The 9,434-nt window shown below is 39.5% G+C and overlaps 1 protein-coding gene across 2 annotated transcripts in view; it reads right to left on the bottom strand.

Annotated features, from left to right (window-relative positions):
• The window catches only part of LOC135217998 (DIS3-like exonuclease 2), a 445,369-nt gene that overhangs the window by 373,223 nt on the left and 62,712 nt on the right, over positions 1–9,434 (bottom strand). The window contains exon 1 of one of the 2 annotated variants that reach the window (XM_064254137.1): positions 2,074–2,717. The exons of the other annotated variant lie outside the window; for it this stretch is intronic. The gene's annotated coding sequence lies outside the window, so the exon portion shown is untranslated. Of the gene's footprint in view, positions 1–2,073; positions 2,718–9,434 lie in introns of those variants that run through there. 2 annotated transcript variants of the gene reach the window in all.

Genomic DNA, 9,434 nt, shown 5'->3' with positions numbered 1-9,434 from the left:
TACTGCATATTGCTGCGCCTGTATTTCGTGAGTTTATCGTCAACGAAGATGCTGCAGTTTTTCGAGACTAATGGAAATTTCATCAGAAGAGATTCACTTTCATCTACCGTTCATCCAATACCACAGTGGTCCCGTGGCATACCAATAGTATGAGAGAGAAGCTCTCGCATGGCCTACGATCTTCTTGTCCCCTTTTCCCGCGAGAGCTTCTTACATTCATGTACCGTCTGTTAGGCCGCCGCCATCATCATCATTAGAAATACTACTCTGCAAATCCTGCAATGGTGGAACGGAGAGTCTTCGGTTTTTCCTTTGTGCAACGGTTTTTACTCTAAATGTCTTGAAGTATGCACTTTTATCATCAATAGTTACTTCGTAATTATATTAGCCACTTTACTTATCAGTTCATAATGAACTGTTAATGCGCAGTTCAGTTAAAATATCATGATAAGCGAATTCTAACAAAAAATGATCACCGAAACATTTCTCCCGATTTACTGAAGAGACCTTTTGCCGTCGACATCGGTCTAAATGATGACTATCAAGTAAATAAAAGAGAAATGCTAATTTATCCTGTGCCTAACTGAAAATTTTAGAATGGAAATTTCTCAGTTTATCCTAGATCCAACAATAAAGCCTCTACTTATTCCTAATAAGTTGCTCACTCATTTCTTTCATATGAAAATGGTTATCATTCCAGCAAATTGAGTTATTGTCAAACCTGACTACAAGGACATTCGGCGGGGCTCAGGTCGGTGCTGGACATTCGGTTTAATCAGTGCAACTACCAGCGTTCCCGAGCTGTCTTTCGGTGGATCTCAAGAGGAAAGGACATTTAGCAGAACTAAGTCAACATATTCTACTTCCAAGTTCTGACTGCCTTTCGATGATGATATGTAGAAAACAAAACCTTACTCACAAGAACCATCGAAGCCCATATACCCGCCAGATGCTCACGATCAAGACTGATCGTTTTTCTTCCGATACGACCACCTGATCTCGCTGAGATTTTAAATAACATAATTTCAACCAGACCTTGTACGGGTCGTCCGGACTCGGCAATAAAAAAGTTCAGATCAGGGATGCGTGCGAGTGCAAGTGCGCAAGGCGTCTCTTCTTAGGAATGACCAGAAGTACTCAATGTGGGAATCAAACAGCAGAAATGTGACATGGATATATATGCCCTCAGATCTGGAAGCTTTTCAAAGAAGTGTTTGTATTGTACCTCATTCAAGAGTGTGAATGGTGTGACTGATCTGTCAAATATCACATAGCCATTTGATGACAATTGACACAACTTGATGAAGAGCGATAGAACATTGTCAGACCATTCGACAACTAAAATGATCGTGCAGGCAAGCAGGCATGCCTTGTTAATTGCTTTATTGCTATAAACTGGTGTGGCAACGATTAAGGTCATCGACACGCGAAAGAAAAGGATCTTCGACCAAATACCTCTCAGGACGATAAAGCGTTTCTTACTACGCATCAGGCAACTGATGGCAGTCATCAAGAGGACAAATCCTGTCGACATCCGGAATCTTCCTCGAAATGACATTACTTACCAATTACACCGGAAGCTGATTACGGTTAAACTACCGACTTCTTTTGTCATCTTCTTCCGCAGTGCTACAACTCTCTAAAACATTGTGCGTACGCATCATATTCCTGCATTCTACTACCAATAGTAACATGAAGACATTATGGTGATTCGCATATTTCTTTCTTCTTTCTGAACTAGCGCAACTTCGTAAAATATACTAATGCTGTACTCTCCCAAGAATCAACTGAGCTTCAGATTGATAAGTCAATGTAGTTATAAAGTATATGAAATCAATCTTCAGTTTTAATAAAAATCTAATTTGAACTTCATCCTTCCAAAAATATACTCAGTTTTTGTATTCATTGTGTTGCTGAGACGTCATGGCATACACACGGACAGAATCTGAAAGATTTTCTTCTTTACTTCATTACTGATCAGCAGATAAGAGGAAAACTGGTGAAGGTGAGCGTCGTTTTACTTATTCCCATACAAATCGTCAAGCCGAATGAATCTACCCACGAGGATCTTACCTGGCAATGTCGAGACTGAAGGTGACACTGAGCCTACCGTGGCCTTTCCTGCCAGTATACCCGGGTATACTGCAGGAGGCCCTTGCGGTAGGTCGGTCACGCTTGTTTGCAACCTCCCACAGAATATTGGCGGATATACTGCGGAGGAGCACAGAAGGCCCTCCTACTACTTCCTGTGAAGAAAAAGTATTCAGCAGGAGCTGATCTCCCAAGGTGGTTCAATCACTTCTTTATTCCACGAAAGCAGGAGCCACAGATGAGTCCATTCACAAGAACAGTATACTGGCACTTCTTATAAACAGACAAACAAGAAGGGTGAGTGACACTTGAATTCCCTTCACAAGTATAAACAAACAAGCGAGGGAAAGGCCCGGCCTTTTTAACAATTATTCCCTCTCCGTTTTGACGGGGGAATGATGCGCTCACGTGGGTTGATCACTTTACTGAAGTCTCACAAGTTTCCGCACTCTTCAAAACAGACGAACACAGTTGTCATTCGAGAATGAGGAACAGGCAAACAGTGTTATCCGTTATCAAACACTCTTTCAGAAGTCATGGCACTACGAATTTTAGACCCCGTCCAAGAAGAAGACGGCCAGCAGATACGTGTAGAGTCCGGCGCCGAAGACAAGTAGCAGGAGAAGCGCTTTGGGCGGGAAACCTGAGGCGTCTGTGGTGGGGGCGGTCACTAACTCACTCCTCTTCACTCCTTGCCGCCCGCCATCCCTCCAGCCACAACTACAGCGACTGAGTGAGGGAGAGAGAGAGAAAGAGGGACGCCTGCGGCACAAATATCGCGTATACACACTATAAAACTCCCTCTCCCTCGAGGGCACCCATCCGTGACCCCTAGTTGGCGCTCTCCATAAAAAGGTCAGGAGAAAATCTTTCTAAAATCTGTTTCTGTGTAAAGCCCCTTTAAAGTAAACGAGCTTAGTGAGACTAACAGGATGAAAAAATCATTTCTTTCGGTGAGTTCCTTCCTGGCTTAATGAATGAGAATGAATTTCCGCCACTTCCTGCGCAGCGTCTGTGAGAAGTGAACCCAAGAGGAGGAGGAGGAGGAGGTGGAGGAAGAGGAGGAGGAGGAGGAGGAGGAGGAGGAGAGCCGAGGGCGGAAGTGCTCACCTGGGGTTATCGCTGCCTGGAGGGGACAACGCCCCTGGCTATAGTTACAGACGCAGGAGGTGGAACTCCCGCCGTTTACAAGAAGTTTTAGTTGGCGTGCTATGCGAAATTAGTGTGTGCACACCAATAAAATAGTGATGCGTGCGGGAAATCTTTCCTCTCTTACGCAGCGCGCGCTCCCGTCATAGCTGGTCAGTTCATTCTCGGCACCCGGAATTGTGTTATTGATAAATTCCATCGGTTACCAAGAAACGTTTTCACGAATGAAACTTCAATTCTAAAATGCTCACGCACAGAAACTGTGATTCCTCCTCTATGCCCAACTGATGATATCCTGATATTGTCAGGAAATCCTGGTCACCGTTTTTAGTGATGATAAATTAAAAGCGTTTTTCCCTATTTTGGAATGAATACTGCTGCTATAGAAACTTTCATTTCTTTAATATGATTTTTAGGCAGTTGTTATTCTTGTGATGTCGTTCACATCTATAGTAATATTTGGCTATAGTTTGAGTCTGACACACACACACACACACATATATATATTATATATATATATATATATATATATATATATATATATATATATATATATATATATATATATATCTATGTGTCTATGTGTGTGTGTGTGTGTTGTGTATGTATGATGTATTTATGTAAATATATATATAGATATATATATATATATATTTCTATATATATATATATATAAATATATCTATATATAATATATATATATATATATATATATATATATATTATATATATAATATTAATCTAATGTGTGTGTTTTTCAGGTGAGGAAAAGAAACACAAGAAAAGGCGAAAATGAGACTCGGAAGAGGGAGGGGAAGTGTCAAAACAACATTAAACGCACAAAAGGGGAATAAAGAGAGAAATGATCGTCGACAAGAGCCGACTCCCGGCGAATGAACGCGCTTAGAAGTATAAATCTATATTTAAGCAAATGCAGTTTTGTAAGAACAAGTTCGTGACCGGCATGAAATCGTCAGCATTAGCTGTGGTCAAGCGAGCATTGTTCTATCTCCAACTGCGGAGGTGTGTGGGTGCGAGACTGCGTCAAACAAGAACAGAATACTAGTTCGCAAATGAGCTATAAATAGTAAACGTTTTCGTATGGTGCGTGCCAGCGCAGTTGTGCGTGTGAGGTGTTCCTGGACATGCAACCAAGGTCGTTCGAGTCGCTGTTCACCAAGAAATCAACTTTAACGATCACGACTCAATTTGAAAAATAAACCACCGCCATGTTCTCAAGACGTCCTTATCGAACGAGTTATAACACGAAACGATGTTAATGTCGGATGATGAATGACCTGTCTTCCATATTCCACGGGACACCAACCAGTTATTTAGAGAGCAGATTAATCCAAATAAACATTTGTGCACAAAACAAGGAAGCTTTTTGGAATCTCATATGTGCGTATTTGCAATACATTTCATCTTTCAGTTGTATTTTCTAACCGGGTAGTTTTGCAGAGAAGGCAGCGAGGTTTTTTTTTCTTTCTTTTTTTAACATCCTATTTCTCTGACTTTAAATTTCCATTCCCAAGTCCTCCTTCCTATTTACTGGAACTCGCTGCTTTATCACTTTCTCTACCACCAATGCTTTTCCATTTCCAGCCCATTGGTTAAATTGGTCCAAATGTTATGTTTACATGTACCATTGTTAAATTAACAGTTACGGGCTGCTGAAAAGCAAGAGTCCGTGCCAGCAGTGGTATTTGGCAAGTGATCATCATTGCTAACGGTGATAAGAACCAATACTGCACCAACCTAAATATGGCAATTTGTTGCGTATACCTGTAGAAAATTCTACAAAATCTTTATTTCCTTTAATGAGTATATAATATTATGTTTTCACAAACTCAGTTTCTTTCCTAAAGAGAGTGTTGCAGTCCTTCATATCTCCCAAGGAATAAGGACACATAGGAAAAATTTAATAAAAATGCAAAATCATTACTAAGGAAAGAATTTCTAAGATTTGATAAAAGCTGATCATAGCCCAGCCCTGCAGCTGCTTGTAAGTGAGGCTACACTGAACTGTACAGCTATTATATGGAATGTCATGGCAACCAGTGATCATGTGGCTCCATGATTCCTCACATTTTTACAAAATAGTCTTTAGGGCACCGAACATCTAGATGCCTAGCAATTTCCCCCGCAATGCGATGCAAGTCTAGTGAATATCATGAATCAAATCTTTCATGTCTTTCCTTTTACTCTCGGCCCTTGTTAGTTCTATTGGGCATTAAAGAAATTCAAGTTAACTTGCAGTCAACTATAGAAAGCTTCCCCTTAATGAATCAAGGAACCATTCACTAACTGTGCGCTGTGTGGCCTTCCTGGCATGTCCCAGGTTTTGGTTGGCGAAATGCAGAGGGCTCAGAGGTTAAAGAGGTTAGTGACTTGGGCGCAGCAGCAGTTCATCTTCTCCCCAAAAGGCTTTCCAGCTGCATCCCAAGAAATTAAAAAGTCAGACCTGTTGTGTTTTCTAATGTTTTAAGCAACTGGTTTCAGTAGCTTAACTTGCAGAAGATAAATACCAACAGCCACCGGTACTGGGGATTCCAGGCCACTTGGCCTAATCTTGAAAGAGGAAGGTGTGCCTCTGATGAAGCAAAATGACCAACTGCCATTGGTGTTCTTCTTTCAACATAAACCGCGCTCCAGCTTATACTAAGAAAGTATGGAAATTGGCATTACTACCTTCCTTGCTTTAAAGTAACTGCACCTTGTAACAGGTCCGATGTTGATTGGGAATTCAAAATTGACTTTAGCCAAGGATCTTTTATAAGATTCTTGAATACAAATGATGGCACTGTGCCCGATGAGTTTTCCTTACTTTGCCTATTTATCCCTTTTCACAAATTACAAATTTAGCAACTGCATTAGCTGGAGTCAAGCCTAGAAGAATAAATCTTCTATGAACTTTTTGGAAAGATAAAAATTTGTATTGATAACTGCGTCCATTAACAATCTCTGCCATGATGAAATGTATGACTGCCATGGTCCACAGCAGTCAGTACGAAAAATGGCGACACGAGGAACACAGCTCAAACACAGGAAGTATCATTAAACAAGAAGAAAAAATCCAGAAAAGCTCCTTGAATCCACGGATTCCGGTAATTATAAGCAAATGGAAAAGAATATTCATGAATGAAGAGATTTGGAATTCATTAAAAAAAACGATAAATAGCATAACTGTGTTTCCTCCACAAGAGCAGAGACTCAGACAAAATGAACCTACAAAAGTTTCCTTTGAGGCAATGTGCTGCGTTTACGGAGTGGACATAATCACAGAACGTCAGTACTGTATTTAGCACACAATGTAGCCTAGTAGACACTTTTAATCATTCAAGTACGCAATTCTGGATGATGCTGACGTGCAACCTTTAGTAACTAAGTGCTAAATCTGTCAATAATAATTAGTATTATACTTCAGATCACTGATTATACACTGTTCGGATAAAAAAGATGTTTAGAATGCCCACAAACGCAATAGATTTTGACTGAGAGTCAGGTGCGCCTTGCTATGCCGAGCATTGGTCTTTCTGCTAAACAAATCTTGAATTGTGAGTGAAAACAGCGCACTCACGTGAATAATAACATGGTCAAATCTTGTCAAAAGTTCTGTTTCCGTGAATTATGAATTATGTCTAAATCTGCATCTTTTAGAAATATCCTAATTTTTTAAACTTTCAAATGCGTTAGCATTGATAGGTGATCACAAAATAGGTTTCCTATACTCACAAGAAATAAACCTATTCTTTCGTCCCATCTTCTTAAATGCCAACATTTTTGTGCAGCAGCCATGTTCCCGCTCTCTATTATCATTGTATGACTGAAATACCTTTTGAAAATAACCACAGAAAATCAGTTTCATGTTTTTTTAAAACGTAAACTGAATCAAATATAAGCTGAGGTCGTACCACTAACTACAGCTTAGCTGAGAGTTTCTTGGATAACTGAAACTCTTGTGCCATCACTCAACTGCAACGTAACTATTGCAGACATATCAGCACGAAATCGCGGGACAGAACTAATTCTCTTCGCTGGAAAATGGGATTTTAAAGCTGCATGGCCCGAAGGGGAAGGATCGGAAATCATCTGAAATCTCAGAGACGCGTCACCCATCCCAACAAAACTACTGACATAAAAAACGGGCCGTGCAATACAACAAGTAACATCAGAACATCACTGAAACTCTTCTTCGGCGACAGACAATATCTATACAGTAGACTGTTGGAGGAAAGCAACAAGAAGACTTCTCATCTAAGTCACTGAATAACAGAAAAGTAAAAAAAGAAAACAAAGACTTGAATAATATAAAACTGCGATTATGCCAAACAACTCTGAGGAAAGAGACTTTCAAGATGAGCGATGTCAATACCAAAATCTGAAGCTGATTCCATATCGATCCATAATTTCTCTCCCATGAAAATGAAAAGAAACAAATATATTGCCAAGACACTTCTGAAGTGACAACAAAAATCGTTTTTTCTGCAGCAGCATATAAAAACATTTTTAATTTGGTTGGCATCATTTATTTTAGAAAATATTTCTGAAATTCCGAGTGTCAAACTATCAAAAATGAGTCAGCATGCCTCATATAAATCATTTTTAGAAATCTTGACTGAGGCCTTTAGTGTCACCCGGGGTGGCAAGTAGTTAATGATGACGATGTGATCTAAATACTTTTAAATGAGCTGCTGTCTATCATTCAGTCTGCAACTGAGTAGGAAGAAAATAACACCAGTGCTTTGTTGGACATCAAAGCAATGAGAGACAGACATTTTTCAATTCAAAGTATACCGTCATGATAACAATAATTATCTCATAAAAGACTTCTCATACAAAACCGGTAAAGCAGTTAGCAATAAAATCTGTTTTAAAGAGGTCTTCATCGTACGAGTCTTGAATTTTTTTTTTTCTAATGACGGAGCAAATGTTTTAGTGGGAAAACTTTCTTTAATATCAGTACAGGTTTATTGAAGACTCGCCCATTTTTCTCCATGGGTTGAAAAAGTAGAGCACATGGAAGTTTCTTTGTGGCAAGTCAAAGTCTGCTTATTTTCTGCAGCTTCCTGACCGTTTCACAAATTGTTACATACTCATGGGTGCTTAAACAATGACGTATTTAGCCATATCAGATTGTAGCCGTTACTATTCGACAAACTTCACTTTTTTATGTTGTTTTGCAACAGTTCTTAGCGCCATTACTCATACTTGTTTTCACTTTATGCAAACCATCTTGTCAAATGTAAGCAAACGTCCGACTGTATATTGTTTTTGAACAATTTGGTCAACAAAGATCCCGGAAGTGGCCTGAGGACTGGTGAAACTCTTGGGACGAGAAAAGACCTGTATTTCCTTTCTGGCTACCTTTTCCCTCGTTCTTTATATATATATATATATATATATTATATATATATATATATATATATATATATATATAATATACGTATATCAACACCACATCGCAAAACCGTTTGTTTTGGGAAGTTTGTTTCAGCAGAATTGTGCAGGAGCAGAGTTGAATTCCCGCTTCCATCTCCACTATTTCAGTTTTAGCGTAACAATGACTACAGCATACTGAGAAGTTCAATACTTATGAAATGATTAACTTCATTGCTTACTCTTACATTTAGTCCTTTATATAAACTATAATTACCGGAACCCCAAGACGTGACAAAAGCTGCCAAATTTATAAGTTGTCCATTTCAACATGACTTGCATCATTGCTTGATGAATGTTGAATTTCGAACTATTTAGACATTTTGCTGCAATCTGTTTTTTTATTCAGGATTTCAACGAACTTGTTATCACGTGTTATTTTTGCGTCACAAAATGAAAACTCAACGATAATCTTCATTGGTTGCAGTTCTTTATTCTTACTGGTCATTGCATACAGGGGAACCAAAGCAGAATATGGCATAAATGGAAAACACCATTTAATATGACTTATGAACAGTTTACCATGATGTACGTGTTGAGTTTTCCTTCTTGACTGACCTTCTCTTCCGCTCATGGCAATTGAGAAGGAGGCCGGCGGCTGTAGTACTCTTGACCTTGAAATGGTATTGGTCAGTCAGCTCTTGCAAATGTTCTGTGCACATCACTTGAAGAAGACAAGACCATAATGAGACCATAAGTGCGTCTCCGTCGCGGGGTTGAGGCGGGGGGAGGGGGCCGGTTTCCGTTGCGGCTCT

Source organism: Macrobrachium nipponense, chromosome 9, assembly GCF_015104395.2.
Source record: "Macrobrachium nipponense isolate FS-2020 chromosome 9, ASM1510439v2, whole genome shotgun sequence".
Classification (NCBI taxonomy): domain Eukaryota; kingdom Metazoa; phylum Arthropoda; class Malacostraca; order Decapoda; family Palaemonidae; genus Macrobrachium; species Macrobrachium nipponense.
Note: the sequence above shows the minus strand (reverse complement) of the source record. Positions and strands in the feature narration are given on the sequence as shown.